The sequence below is a fragment of the Athene cunicularia genome (genome assembly GCF_003259725.1).
Source record: "Athene cunicularia isolate RWA chromosome 3 unlocalized genomic scaffold, athCun1 chr3_part1, whole genome shotgun sequence".
In the NCBI taxonomy this organism is placed as follows: Eukaryota; Metazoa; Chordata; class Aves; order Strigiformes; family Strigidae; genus Athene; species Athene cunicularia.
Window position 1 is genome coordinate 114,914,973 of NW_020799097.1, and position 16,127 is coordinate 114,931,099.

Sequence of the window (16,127 nt, forward strand, 5' to 3'; positions counted from 1 at the left end):
ATACCCACACTTGTATATGTTATATGCTATTTACCCATATGTGCTACCAATGTAGCACAAGATCTATTTCATGCATCTCCAGTGCCTTTTTTGTAACATGTTATGATGTTAAATAAAATGCTTTCTAGCTAAGTGTTCTTTGATGATGATGATGTATGGTTGCCCACGAAACTACTAGGTAGCCAAATGAAGCTAAAGGCACAGTAAAATTAGTAGCCTTCCATACTGGTGCAAGTACTAGTACATGTAAGTCTGGCCTTTCTACTGCTCATTAACCTCTAGAATAAACATGGGTTTAGCATTTGCTCTACTACCAATACTTAATCTTATGCCTGTTGCATGTAAAAGAACAGAAGTCAGCATTTAGAGAAAAACCTCAGAAAGATCAAGCAATTCTCTCAGGCATCCTGGCAAAAGCTCAGTGGTATTAGAAAGCTTTGGTAAAAGTGGAAGAGCAGATCAAAAGAACATTTCATGAAGCATAAAGTTCACGTTTCCATTGCTCATGAAAATGTACCAGCAGGGTGATGTGACAGTCCCTGTTTGATGGTACAGAGGTTTGTGGTATCAATTCTTTTGCCAGGCTGTTTCCTGGAATAACGCATAAGAGCCCAGCTGGCAGAAGGCTGAAAATACATGATGGTGAAAAGAACTGCCTATGGTCCTCTTCAGGATAGCCATTGCCTTTTTGTTTCTGTCACTTTTAATGGCTTTTTTTGTGTGCAGATCTCAAAGTACTACACAGAGAAGCCAATACCACTGTCTATACTTGACAAATAGGGAAACTGAGGCACAAAGTGACTTGCACAAAGTCACACAGCTCGTAAAAGTCCTGTAGCTTTGTCATGCAAAAGTTTTATCTTCGATACAGAACTTATTTTTGAATATGCTTATTGTATCTGAGCCCTGACAGACAGAAAAATCCTGAAGATAAAGCGTGTAAGATCTTGATCTGTCCGACATAGTGGAGTTCTTCTGACTTATATTGACTCGTGAGCTGTCTCCTGATGGATCATTTATCCCTTGCTGAACAACTATAAGCTTCTCCTGTCTTAACTAAAAGAAATCTGTTTATAAACTTTGTTAAGCTCAAACCAGTTTGCAGAACACGTACCGGGAAAGCACGTGGTGTTCAAGATTTAAAGCTAGCTTTAGATGCTCTTGTGGTTTGCGTGTTAGCATTAGAGCTCAATGTAACAAATACAGAGTTATTTTAATCTTCTATAACTGCATGAGATTCAGATTTTAATTGACTTCTTCCCTCCTGAACTCATCTCATAAAGTGTGTTAGGTATATCTGCTGAGTAAATAGAAGACAATAATATGTTTAAATGCCTGTCTAGAGAATTTCTTCCACCCAGAGCTGAAAATCAATACAGCTCAAAGAGACATCTTTTGTTAATAAAACTTTTTCTTTCAGCATGCTTCTAACATGTTTAATATTTTTCAGTGTTATTTTGCTGGCACTGAAAGCCCAACCTGTGTCAGCAGATCCCTGAACTGAGACTCTGGAGATATGTATTGGACTCTTGGAGCCATTTTTAACATCTTGGACAAGTAACTACAGCTCTCCAGGCCCTTATATCCATTTCCAGCCATTCCCTTTTGGGCCTTGTTTCTGTAAAGATGTATGCATGTATTTGATTGTATAAACTATGAAGGTATTTAGCGAACTGCATGACTGTGAGTAGTCCGGTGAGTTAAAGTTACTATTAAATCCAGCATTCAAAATTGGTGTAAGATACAGCTTCAGATTGTGCACTCTTCGATTGTGCAGAATGGGGATAATTTATCTACAAAATTTGATTCTCCCAAAGTCAACCTGTAGTACCCCAAAAAAGCCAGCCAGTTTTGCAGACTGGAATGTCAAAAATGCCAGCAAAATGAGCCAGCTGTGCCTCATTTTTAGGAGCATTTAGGAGAACTGGGGAGTCCCATGAGCCCTTAGCACCAGGCAACTGAGCATAAGCTTCCAAAGCCTCCATGGACAACAGAGCCAGTTTTCCTTAGCACAGCGGCAACAGCAGCATTCACAGTACTTTCGTCTAACCTCAAAATCAGATTTCAGGCTTGGGGTTGGGGTGGGGGGGAAGTCTCAGGTGAATTGCATCTATCCCTGGGCTCTTACAAATAGCCCGAATTTGACCCTCTGGACTGAATACTGTCAGGATGAAAATATATGTTGGAAAAACACTCTCCATTTCCTCCCCCCCAAATCAGCCTATAAATAACATGTATGGTCCAAAATGGCCCTGATCTTACATCAGGAATAGATGCTGTGGTGCAACAGTGACAAAAACAAAGAGAGGGGAACTGGTTAAGTACTTTGGGGGTTAAAATCTGTGCCCTGAACAGTAAATTTTACAGCCAAAAGTGAGTCTTCTATAGTCTCATTTATTACTGCAGAAATGATTGGAACTGGGGACCATGACACTATTACCTGTTACTGCAGATTTATTGAAAATTAGCAATTCCATTTATATCTATGAGATTTCAGGGATTATTCTGTTATAGACTAGAAAACTGATAGATTTATAACTCTGGTGAATCTAGTTGTACCAACTAATAGAGCAAGTGAGAAAATTTAGAGGTTTGTACTCCTAAAGGAGTTAACCTTTGGATAAAGAAACATTTTTCAAGTAGCATCTGAGAAATTATTGGATCCATAAATTCTTACTCCTGTAGCATGAAAAATATTCATTTCCTGGGTTTTATATTTTTGTTCAAGAATGATACAAAAAGCAAAAGTTAGTAAAAAAAAAATTCACTCCACTTGGAGTCCTGCTGTAATTGCAACCGTACCTTTTGTTAACCCTTTGGCATATATTGGCAGAGCTTGCCTGGCTGGCCCAAGGAAATTTTCAAGCTATGTATCTTCTAAATTCATTAACATTGTATTGACTTGGGTGAATTTGATCTAACTTTAATTTTGATTTTTGTGTACTCACTGGACTCCTAGAATCAAAAATCAAATCAAACTTACAAAGATATTAAATTCATGCCAGGATGTTGGGGTTTTTTGGGGGGTTGGGTTTCGGTTTGGGTTTTTTTTCTGGTTTGGTTGGTTATTTTTTTTAATATGAGAGAATCTCTGACTCTGGATGAGGCTTGTATAGCTCACTAAAATGATCTTAAAACTTCTGGTAAGTCTGTAAGACTGTGGTAAGCTTAGACCTCTATCTACCAAAACAAAGACTTTGGTATTTGGCTCTTAGGGGCAGGAGGTTTGGCCAACCCTGCCCCTGGTGACCCCCACCATGGGAGATAAGGGGCTCTCCCTATCTCCTGTGCAAACTGCCAAGGTAAGCACTGTGTATACAAACCAAAGGATGTCCCCTGAAAGACACTCAAGTACTACAGACTTGTGTGTACAACATTTGAGCTGGGCTGAAAGCATTAAGCAATACCATGATAATACATAAGGATGAGCTTTGCAGCTCCCTCTCTCTCTGACACAGGTCTTTAACACTAAGTAAATTTAATAACTGTACCCTGTGGTTGCTGAGACTCCTCGGTTTGCAGCCAGGGCACGTGGTTCTAACCCCTCTATCTTTTATTTGCTACAGATGGGAGGCCAGCACCAGTAAGGCTGGACTAGGTGCAGATCCACTGCCTCAACTGCAAGACATAATGAGATGAAATGAACGTCTAATAAAAAGCAGACTTTAGTTAAAAGAGTAGACATGTTTTGGAGTGAAATATGCTATTTGCCTTATTGAACAGCACATAGCTGTTACTTTTGCATGGCTGCTTTGGTATTGATCATTGCAGAAACTGGAGAACTGGCAAACAAATATGAAATTCATCTACAAATAGAAATATATGAGAAATACCCGATGGGGCCATAGCTTCTCAGTAATGTGCAAACAGCAATCATTGTATTCCTACACTGGAAGCATCAACACAATTAAAATCCATCCCCTAATAATACATATCACCCATCACGCCATGTTCTTTCATTCAATACTCTACCCGTTGTTCAGGCATAGTGAGGTGGCTGAGCCTACTTCTAAACTCAGCTATGCTGAGTAAAAACACTGCAGCTTCCCTGGGACTGCCCCGAGTTCTCTTATGGGATCAGAGGGAAGGATCTGTTTCAATGATTTCAGCTGGAGTTGTAAGAATTCTGGCTTGGACACTGAACTGTGAAGAACCATTTTTGCTATTATTAACTTACTGCTATTTTTGTTCAAATTATATATACAGATAAACAGATTTTTAAAATTACTTTTTAAAGTAATTTGAGGTTTTATAAATCATAACAGCTTCAGGTGCTAAGGTCTGAAAAAGAAAGAAAACTTGAATTTCAGTTAAAAGTAATCTGGAATACTCACACTTTAAAGGGGAAGAAGAATGACAAGTATCTTTAATATGGACCACATCCCCACCCCAGTGGCACCAACAGATTTTGGTTATTAACTTCGGAAAGAAGGAAAATCCTTTATCTGACAATCTCTAAGGAAAAAAGCCCCTGAAATTATCCCATCATTTCACAATCAATAAGGCAAAAACAGAGTGTGCAGAAGAGTTATTTATGATTCCCTCACACCATTATAACACTGCAGTTGTAACTTGAGAATAGAGCATTTCTAAGTGTCAAGTGTTTCATATGAGCCCCAAACCAAGTTTAAAATGCCCAACTGAATATTTATTTCTGTTTATTGTTTAATATAAACTTATGTATGAGATATTTAAAAAAAAAAAAAAAAAAAAAAAGAAAAATAATATCCTCTTCCTGTATTCTACAATAAAGATTGTGCTGGATTTTTACCCTGGACAAATCAGCACTGCTTCGTCGAAGGTTGAGCTATCCCCATTTACAACATGTCAGAATCCAGTCCTGTATGCAGTACTTTTCTGATTACAGCTGCAAAATGTCCCAGTTTGGCTGAATTCCTTAGTGCAGAACCAAATATAGGAACTAATCATGAAGCTGCACATATGTATAAGACTAAATTCAATAATATTGAATTGTCTCTCCTTAAAGTATAAAGGAATTATATTTCAGAGATCACACATCATCATTTTAGAACAGTAGTAACTCCTGTTTAAGTGCAAGTAAATATCTTTGAGCGTACCTGAAAGATTATTTCTTGTACCTTTTTTATACAAATCTGCAAATGTGACAGATTACAAATCCATTTTTGTATCACTCCTTTTCTAAGGAACAAACACAATTTATTTGGTAGCGTTTATTCATTAATTTAGGCTAAATCAGCTCAAATTTAGTAATTATCTTTTTTTAAGATGAGACACTACTTTGTCATCAGCAGTAAGTAATCTGAGTTGAAAGGAGTTGTACTGTTCTTCACAGAAGATAAATTCAGGGCTACAGTGCAGACATAACTCCTGCAAGAGGGGGGTCCTCAGCTCAAGAGAGTCACTGCTCACTGAGACACAGCTCAAAATACCAACCTTCGACATGGACTTTAAGGCTGTCTACTTCTCATCAGTTTTGAGAACTGAAAGAAAAATTTAAAAATAATAATTTAAAAAGAAAATGGAACCGAGTTCTGCTCCCCTTGAAGTAAGTGTAAGCAAGGAGAGAGCTTGGTCTGAGAACCAATGAATTCATGGTTTTCAGTAACCTGAGACTCAGTGAATGTCAAGATGGGGAAGTATTCAAGAACAATGCAAAGCAACCCATGAAAAGTTGCTTAATCCCCCAAACAGCTGCTGAATTCCCCCCGGAATATTTTTCTTTATGTTGTTAAAGGAAGCTCGACAATGTCACGCTATCTTTTTAAAGCTTTTACACATCAGTGTATCAGTACTTCAGACTATTATTGGGGGAAGTATTTTAGCCCAGAGACAGGCAATAAAAAGGAAGTTTAACAAATAATGAGTACGAGAGCAAGAAGACAGGCTACGTTCTTCATGTAAATCAAAGTTGTTCCAGAAAGGCTTAGAAAGAGAGGTTGCTATTTTCAACTGAGAGTCAACTGAAAGTTAATGGGGACATCGCTAAAGATCACAGACAAACGGTTACTGTACTTTTAATGAATATTTTATTCATGTCACCTTTAAATTAGTTAGATTTGATAGGATGATAATGTAATGCAAAATGGCTTCTTCCCCACACCGTTTTAGGTGGAGGGTAGATCAGAATTTAATTTTAGGGTAATGCCAGGTCAAAATTAAATTTAAAAAATTATGGTTGTAAAGTAATAAATCCAAAGTGACCAATGGAAAAAATATTAAGTTAATGAGATGTGCAAGCCATTTAGAAAACCACAGATATTTTATATGACATATATTTTTCTTATCTGGAAACAAGCCATTTTAATACCTGCTGATATTAAAAGCCATTTCAGTATGAAAGTGGGGAAAGGAGATGGGGCACTCAGAGCTCTTGCTATCAGGTCTTGGTAAAGTTATGAAGATAAATGCAAAAAGCTCATGATGTGGTTATTCATCATTTTCAGCAAGCTTGTTAAAAATGTAAGGCCCCTAAATCCCTTTTCAGGTATCTAAACACATGTTCTGCTTTTCAGAATGTTGTTGCTCACATATGCCAAAGAAACTGTTCACAAATTAGGTTCATGCAGCTGCCCTGAAACCACGAGGTATGGGATCAAGCCGCCCACTTCCTCCCTGTCTCTTGTTCCTCTCCTTCCCCTTATCCATCGTGAAGGTAGCACACATGAACACACAGTATATGCAAGGGATCTCACCATTTACATCTACTTTTACACAGCCTTACCAGTCAGGTGGACACTGTTCCTCCCCGAGTTACTCTTCTTCCTCTAAGGAAGGTGATCCTGGACAATGCCAAAGAAAGGGGCCAAGGGACAGCTAAAGCAGCAGCCTGCAAAGAAGGCCAGGAAACAAGGTAGGAAGGCACAAAAGAAGCCTCAGGGATGCTGTAGAGGCAAGAAGGGTGGTGTGACAAAGGAAAAGTTTGTGTACCACTTGTAAGGCATCGCATTTCCATTCAAATTCAACAATATAAAGATACTCCCAGAGAGCATGTCTAAAAAAAGTAATGATGTCAGATATTTCTTAAGTTTAGTTATGAGAAAAGATCATCATCATTTGTAGATTGCACCAGTTCTAAGACAGGAGACAATGTAGCCCCAGGTGTTGCCCTTGATGCTGGCTGTCTATCCACCAAGAGATGCTGCTAGAGCTGCTGAAGCTTGAGAGGGCACCAAGGCTGTAAGGGCACGTCAAACCTGCTGCAGAAGCTGTGAGTGTGGAACTCAGTAAGAGCAATGCGCTCCACTGAAATGAGGTCTGAGTGAAAAGAAGCGTGGAAGCTGAGCTCTTCAGAGAGAAGTAAACTCATTTCAGGTACAGGCATTAAACTACATCGTGATGCGAAACTACAGAGTGTGATTGCTCCCTTGCAGTAAAGCTTTGGTTATGTGAATACTGCTACATAAAGAAAAATACACTCAGGGAGTTTAAAAAATTGAAGGTCACCTGATTCTAAGTTATTTCTGGATATTCTGGTGGCAGCACTGCAGCTGATTAAGCCAAGCATGTCTGCTGCTTTTAAATGTGAGCATGCTACATTAGCCATGCCACAATAACTTTGACACTGGACTAATGGACTATACCATCCCCGGGTTCCCCCTCCAGATCATTTGCAAACTGAAGCTAGAGAAAAGAGTGTCTTCCCACCCATTAAGAAGCACTTCAGGTTATTGCAATGCTTCAGCATCTACAGGGGCAAACAAAAGCATTTGGAGTAGAATTTCAGGTGTGGATGTTATTTCACAAAATCTAACATGAAACCTGCACGCATGAATGGACATCGCTCTCCTCTCACTGCACAAAAATGAGACAAGGCATTAGGCTCAGGCAGAAGCTCAGGGGTAGCCCTGCTTCCTGTTAGCTTAAAATGAACGATGCCCCCACGTCCAGCTCACTACCCAACACTTGAAGGAACTGCCTGGCCTTTAAAATCACTAGTGCTGCAGCACATGTCCCAGCGATCAGGTTTCACGAAGTGCCCTGGGTTTCAGAGATTCTGCCTCTTCACTGCAAGTCTGGTCAAGTGAGAAACCCCACAAATACACAGAGCTCAGAGCATCAGCCCCACTGCAGCATGAAGAGAGGCAGTGAATACAGGGAACTGATCCTGAGCAGTGCTGAGCAGTTGTGCTCCATACTGGACCTCTCATCACGGTACATAAATTATTCTAATTTGTTGTCCTTCCTAGACAGCTCCCTGATAAGCTGGAATGGTCATCAGGACTATTGATTTATTTGGGGGGGGGGGGGGGGTTTGAGGGGGTAGTGAATGCTGGCTTTAAGCAATCTCAAGGCTCAGTTTGATAATCCTTTTCAAGCTTTTATTTAAACTCTCCAAGAGAAAAAAGCAAGAATGAATTAGAAACTGGAAGAACACAAAGAAGCTAGAAAGGGAAGATCAATAACTCACATACACAGCAGTAAACAAACTGGAACAATTACAGTGAAAGATGGTTATTGATCAGGAGCAGGAGCAGCTCATATGCTGGCACCTCTGTTTACACCAGACCTCAATTATATTCTTACCTGCTCATAATATAACTGCATTCTTCAATTTTTATCACCAGGGAAAATTTAATTCCCTTTTATTAGTGAATAATAACCATATGTTTTTAGGCAGTGGTCATTATCAGTAGATTTACATATCAGCAAAATGTTGACTGCCCAGTGCCTCATATTGTTATAAGTTGTCTTACAGACTGGAAAGCTGAGCCACAGAAAGATGAATTGACCTCCCTAAGGCCAAGGGCAGAGGCAGAAGCTGTGAGATATCTGGATCTCCCGAGCCCTGGGGACTTTGCTTTCCGGCAGTGCTAGCCCCTATAGACCTTCACAGCAAGAGGAGACTTTTTTCTTTAAAAATAAAAATTGGCAACAATGTTTCAGGAAACCTGAGCTGAAAACTATTCAGAGCTGCAGTTTGCAATACTGAGAAAAGCAAAGGGCTTGCACCCTGTGTGCATCCAAGTTATCTTGGAAGCCTTCTAAACAAAGCTCTTTGCATCTATGTCGATCAGCTTGTTATACTGAAAGATGTGCCAGTATTTACAATACTGCTAACAGTTCTCAGGACATTAGTCCTCCCTGGTTCTTCTTTTCACAATTCCTTTAACAAACCTACTTTGTGATACCACACAACAGAACTGTGCCTTTCATTTCTGCCATCTCCAGTTCTTGCCACATTTCTAGCATAAAGATCATCACGTATATTGACAACCAAGCACAAAAATCATCACATGGAAGTCAACACATTGAAATACAATCAGAAGTGTCCACTGAAAAGAGCAAACTGCCTGATTTTGGGACTGAAAGTCAGAAATACCAGCCCCTCCTGCCAGTCCCACCACTGCCTTGGACAAAATAGCCTGAACTAGGACATTTGCTTCCACTTCCCTCTCAGGTACTTGCCTGGTCTGTGAAAACTATCACGCACTGAAATTTGGTTCAATTACACGAGTCAGATTAAAATTTAACTTTCAGTTGGTTGGAACTATGTGGTTTGGACTTAATGAGATGTATCAGCACCAACACAGCTTTTCCATTCTTGGGAAATTGCTCCCTCATAGATATCTGAGGGAACTGGGTTTTAATTTAAGGCATACATATCAATCTGCAAGCCTGTCTCTGTACAATCTAACTTAAAAAGACAAGTTGCTAAAGAATAATGAGCTGAAGTCTCTCCTCTTTAATAGTTTCTTTAATAAAATAAGCTCATCTTTAAAAAATAATTTTAAAAACCCAGAATCTTATTCACAAATCATAATAGAAAATTTAGGGGTGAAGAATTCGATCTGACTGAACAAAAATTTCAAAACCAAAGTTGACAAGAAGTAAAATAATTTATGATAAACTCTATTGTCCAGAGTTTGAATTATATCATTTTACTAAAACCTGTCTTTTTACTAAAATAAATAATTGGGTTTCAAGCCACTGGTTCCAAACATCTACAGAAATAGATGCAAATATCTATAGCTCAGAGACTGTCCATAAAGTTTTAATTTGAAAAAAATATATAGATTTTCAGTAAGATGACATTTACTGTCAACAATTTCAAGAAGGTCTACTTAAAAGGTAGAGGATCAAGAGTGTTGGTGAATGTTAACAGGCATACACATAATCGCTATACAGATGCTCTGGAGACATACTCTGCCTTCATGATTCAAGTCTGCCTTAATGATAACAATCCCAGCAGAACAGACCTTAGGTCAGGATTTTCACAGTCAGATCACAGAAAGTACAGAAACATTTGGGAGATCTACTCCTGCTTCAGATAGCCAGAGAGTAAATATAGATTTGTCCAATCTTACTACATAATAAAGCATGTCAACATTAGGAAGTGCTTTTTGTGAGCTGCAAGTTGAATTTATCAAAAAGGTTCACGTGGCACATTTCCTTCAATCATATCCCCTATCCCATTCCTCACCTCTTCTCCTTCCTTCCATCCTCTCTTTTAAAAACCTGAAGAAGATGCCATGTGAGGTTTCTGATGGAAAAGTGACAACTTTATCCCTTTGGAGAAGTCTTCAGAAATACCTTATGTGGCTTTTTGAGTTCGGGGCATACTTATCAACTCATTTACACAGAGGAAACAAAAACCAGAACCACTATCTCTGTCCTTATACCCAAGAGCAGATAGCTTGAGCAAACAGGATAGGGAAACACTGAAATGGAGAAAGCAATGGAGTTGGTAGCTTTTCTTTGTACCCTCTCATTGCCCCAAATATAGTTTTATAACAGCTCTTAATGCTGTGCACATGAATAACCCTAAAGAGACATTTCCTTGAGCATCCTGAAAAGAGCACTGAAGTTGGTTCCACATCCTATTTCTGCTGGATTGCATTACAAGCTTTACTCTTTTTCTTTTTTTTTTTTTTTTAACCTTTTTTTTTTTTTTTTTTTCTTTCCTTAAACATCCACTGTGGCTTTCCACTTTCGTTTTTATTCTGATCCAGCCCTCTGCTGTCATGACATTCAGGTGCTCTTCAAAAATCCATCACTGATTTCCTTGTAATCCTTACACAAAATGGACAATATGCTAAGAAAAACCGCCTTGCAAAGTTGCCAAAAGAGCAATTCCAATCTAATTAGGAGTTCGTACTGCTTCAGTGAAAGCAGCACAAACACTGTTAATATTCACTGCAGCTGCTTTGTCAATAACTCCCAGTGAATCCTCCAATTTATAAGAAAAATCAGGAAACTATTGGATTCTATGACACTGATAGATCTATCAGTATTCATTGCTCCTATCCTCTGCAACACAAGGCACAAATGCCAATAACTCTAACAGTCCCTTAAATGCTGAAGGATCATTATTAAAGTGTGCTTGGCATCCCTGGTCATTAATTATAATCTTGTGCACATATGCAGTGTGATTGCAGGAAATAATCAGCTTTGTCTGCCAAATTGGCAACATTTAGAAACTAATTTGTTATGACATACCATCAAAGATATTTAAACAACAAATCCAAAGCTCTGCTGCACTGCGCACACTGTTAAAATATCAGATCACATCATTAAAAAATAGTTAACATATCCGAGGGGAGGTAATATTTATCCTTGAACCCTGGTTCAAGTGGAATTTCCAGAAAGAACAGTTATATCCTTTCTCCCTCGCAGTTCGCAGGAGAGGAAACTCTCTCCAGAGTGACGGACGGACAGAGGGGGAGGGAATGACTTCAATTACACTACAGACTTGCTGTCAGTCAGGAGCTATTAAACGGCCATTGAATAAATGTTTGCCAAGAGCAAAGATTACCCTGGATTACTGCACTGTTCAGGATGCCTGCAGATTCATTTAGAGACTTTAAACTCATATTTATCTGTCTAATTTCTTTTATAGCCCCTGTTGCCCACTCTCACCCACCTAGCCCCCCTGCTTTGCCAGCAGAAGGATATGAACACCTACAGCCCCCTCCAGTCTTGCAGCTGGGATGGAAGTGAAGGTGTGTTGTGAGGAGGGGACTGTCTCTGCCGCCCCATCCCCAAAGAGCAGAGGAGCTTCCTACCACCTCCCAGCCTGGAAGAAGCTGAGCTCCCTAGCAAACTGCTGGCCGCTAAAATGTGAACCTCCCACCCACCCTCTTCAATTTCAACCTGTTTTAATTCCTGCTCACTAGACAGGTTTTTTCTGTTGTTGTTGTTGTTGCTGGTTTTGTGTTTTGTTTTTTTTTTTTTCCCCTTGTGATTTGGTATTCTTCATATTGACCAGGACACCAGCAGTCCCTGAAAACCACCTGAAGGAAACCGAGGGGCTCCCATAAAATGCCTTTGTGCTGTGTTCTCAGAAGACCAATTCCTGCTCACGCAGGATGCAAATCCTGCAGTTGGGCAGTGCTCAATGCCCTCTGAGAACCAGAGGGCTACACTGCAAATGATCTGCCACAGACTGTATCAAAGCTGTTGATATTTAAGCTTTGGACCAGCACAAAAAGGAACACACAAATGCTGCAAGGACTTCGGCTAGTCCTCGGACAGGGCTAGGCTTGTGCAAGAAGCTTGCATCAGAAAGCTGACAGACTCTGGGCATCCTGATGACTCTACGGGGTGAGCTCTGAATTTGTGGATTATTCTGTCATGAAACACGGACAAAGTGCCATTTAAAGAGCACTAGAATAAGGTGTACAAAATGATAGCAACCAAGTCAGCTTGAAAACTTCCAAGACTCCGGAACAGGAACTGGCAATTGGTGTATGAGACTTTGGAAAACTCAAGCTTGCCAGACTCACATGTATATCAGAAGGTGCAAAAGACTTCATCATGTTATATGCATACATAATATGATTTCTTTTCTCAGATCTATGGCCAGAGTATTAAAATATACATCAAAATAAAACCAGAAATTAAATACTGAGCTATGCTTTCATCCAGAAACACAACTCTGTGTTTTTTTCCCCAACATAAATGAACAGAATGATTGAAAAAAGTCAAAGCACATCATTTGTATAACATTTTTTAAAGAAAATCATTGTTTCTCAATTGAAATTCAGCTACAGTTTTTATGATGCTTTTCCCTAGAGTAAGAAGCAGAGCTTGCATATTTTTCTGCAGTCTTTTCTGATGCTTTTTCCTCTACATGCTGCTTCCTTCAGTGCATTTTATTGCTTATGTCCCCTCCCGTAGCAGGAGTCCATCAGCCCAGTTAAAGCTGAGGATGGAAAATACAAGGAGAACTGACAAGTGCAAAACACTTAACCGACGTGATTGCTTCTCCATTCTTACAGTAATGACTGTTTACTCCAGGAGACTGTACTTCAACAGAATATTTTGTTTAGTTTATGTGACAATTTCCTACTCTTTTCCCATGTTTTTGCAGAATCCAGCGTTCCGTATTATTGAAACGGCAGTTAAGAAATCACAGTTTTGTGCAAATCTATTTCACCACATTCTCAAGTGCTGTTATCAGTCACTGAACCAACAATAACATCTTTTCTTTTCTCTCCTGTGGTATTTTGTAGCTTGTAACTAATTTAATAACAAAGTCTTTTTAAATGCCTGAAAAGAACATATAATTTTTTTCTAAAGTAATTAATATTACATACTTTTCTTTACCACAGTTTTGAAATCTGAGTCCCAAGGATACTTCTTGCAATAGGATGTAATAAAATGATATCAAATTAATTGTAATGAAAAGATAAACTGTATCAAAGGTACCTCAGACTATTAATACCTACTATATCAATATTCTTTAAATGTTTCCATATTTTCAAAATAAAATAATAGATATGAACTTCTAATTAGCATCTTAAATATAAAGCAAGTATTTTCTACATAACTAGGGTTTTCACTATAGTATTAGCCTTTAGCATTTCAAATTAGTAACTTGTATAGCCTTATCGTTTTGTTGTGGTTTTTTTTTTTTTCTTTTTTACGTTTCATATCTGATTGTATAGGGATAGATGTGAACAAACTGTAGCCCAAACCACCCCGAAACAAGTATGTCAGTAAAGCCTATTCTTTGATTTGTTGTGACATCTCTAGAGATAAGATTTTGAGCTTTCCATTAGGATAAGCATTTAACTAAAGCTCTTCATATAAATGGTGTAAGATCATAAAAGTATCACACCATATGCAGAGTTTAATGCAGTGTTCTTAAAATAAGCAGATGGAGAGTTCATAATGCCTTTTAATCAGGACACACTTTACCTTGAAAAGTTCCATTACAGTGTACACCATTAAGGCCAACATTTAAATTACATATAATAATAATAATATGGCTATAATTATTTTCTTCTTTTTCTTCTTTTGATAGAAGTTATTCAGCATTTACATAAAGGCCTAAAACACTGGCCTTGGAAACAATGTCCTTTCAAACAAACCATTTTAAATTAAATGTCCAATGAAGAATGCCTTTACACCGAGAACCAAACCTAACGTGGTGCAAATTAACAGAAGTCCAACACAGCGCGAAGTTGAGGTGCTGTCCCTGTAGCCACACAGGTAACACATTGTAAGGACAGTAACTATTGTTTCCTATTGTATTTCATTAGATTCAACTTGGAAAATGAAATGCCTCCAGAATAAATACATGAGTTTTAAATCCCGACTAACTCCAGCTGTATTGGGTTCCTTTTGACACTCGCTCATGATACGGAGGGAAGCTCTAAAGGCAGGGGCTGCACTGGCCTTTATAGCAGAGAAACAGCAACTCAGTGCTAAGCCAAGACAACGCCCTGGTGGGACAGAGTCATTATCAGCTCCTATAATTCCACTACCGAGTATGAGATGAGAAGGAGGGTGGTCTGAGGAGCTGGAAAGACTGTATATACATGGGCAAGCTCCTTGAGTCCCCGTCTCTCTCCTTGCTGAGGTGTGATTTCCAACTCTTTAATCACTCTTGTCATTATTCTCTGAACACTTCTCCAGTTGTCTGTATCCTCTTGAATTATGGAGAGGAGAATTGCATGCAAGGAGTATGCCAGCAGCAGTCACACTAGCACCAAAAACAGAGGTAGCAGTACCTCTCTCATTCTCTTGAAATTTCCCTTTATATTCATTTAAGAATCTCATTAGCCCTTTTGGCAGTGTGTCTCCTCAGAGCTCACATCTGCCTGGTCATTCACAACAAACCCAGACATACACATTATATCCTGCCATTCCATGCTGAAAAACTCCTGATTAATATTCTCCTGAATTATGGTTGGAATGTAAAAAATTTCATTACCACTGCTTGATCTGACCACATGGTCATTCTCCTGCCTAAATACAGAACAAAAATACTTACTGCAAATGGCAGCCTCCTTAGTCTATGTTGAGAATTTTTTCACTTAATGCTGTGATGAATCAGTGCCCCTTTTCCTAATAATCTCATCCCTGAGTGTTCCAAGCTCCTCATTATGTTCTCATTTCCCTTATCCATTTTGTATAATTCCTACAGTTTACACTAGCTAACTGATTTCCCTTTTCCGTTTGTTTTCACCTGCTTTCTCTCATCTAAGACAGACTGCTTTATAAATAGGAAAGGCTCTTCTCCACTGGGCTTTTATGGCTTTTGAGAGATCCCACAAAGTTTTTACTTTCTCACAATTGCCTTTTCTGTTTTAATTCTTCTGCCTGGATGATTGGCTCAGAATCATTTTCAGCTTCATTAATAGCAGCCCTTTTAAAATACCAGATTATATTACTGCTGCAGCTACTCTGTTTACATGTGGCATCTGTAATCAAGTTATGATAACCTATAACAAACCAGTTATTAATTTTTAGTTCTGTGATCATTTTGTCTGTCATTATGAGGTCTGGCACAGTATTTCCCATGTTGGATTCAGTTCTTTATGGCACTGCATTCTTCCCTTCTTTCCTGCAGGCTAAACTCCTTGTGATTTTGCTGTCTTCTTGTTCACATATGCTAAATGTGAAAGGAGCTGGTGGCCCACTGGTAGATTATAAACCTGTATGGATCTGATAGTTTCACAGCCAACTCTCACTGCACCCATTCCTGATAGCACTTGCTTCTTCTGTTCAACTAACAGACCTGTCTCCTGTCACGGCACCCAGTTTCTGATCTGGTTCATGACAGTAAAAAAGAAATAATTACTGTGAAGTCAGAAAGGCTACTTTTGTGAGAGTCTTTAGTTTAGCTTCCAACATACAACAGTTCTTCTGATAAACACTATCTCCTTTGCCTACAGGCGTATAATCCTTGTGTGGCAGGG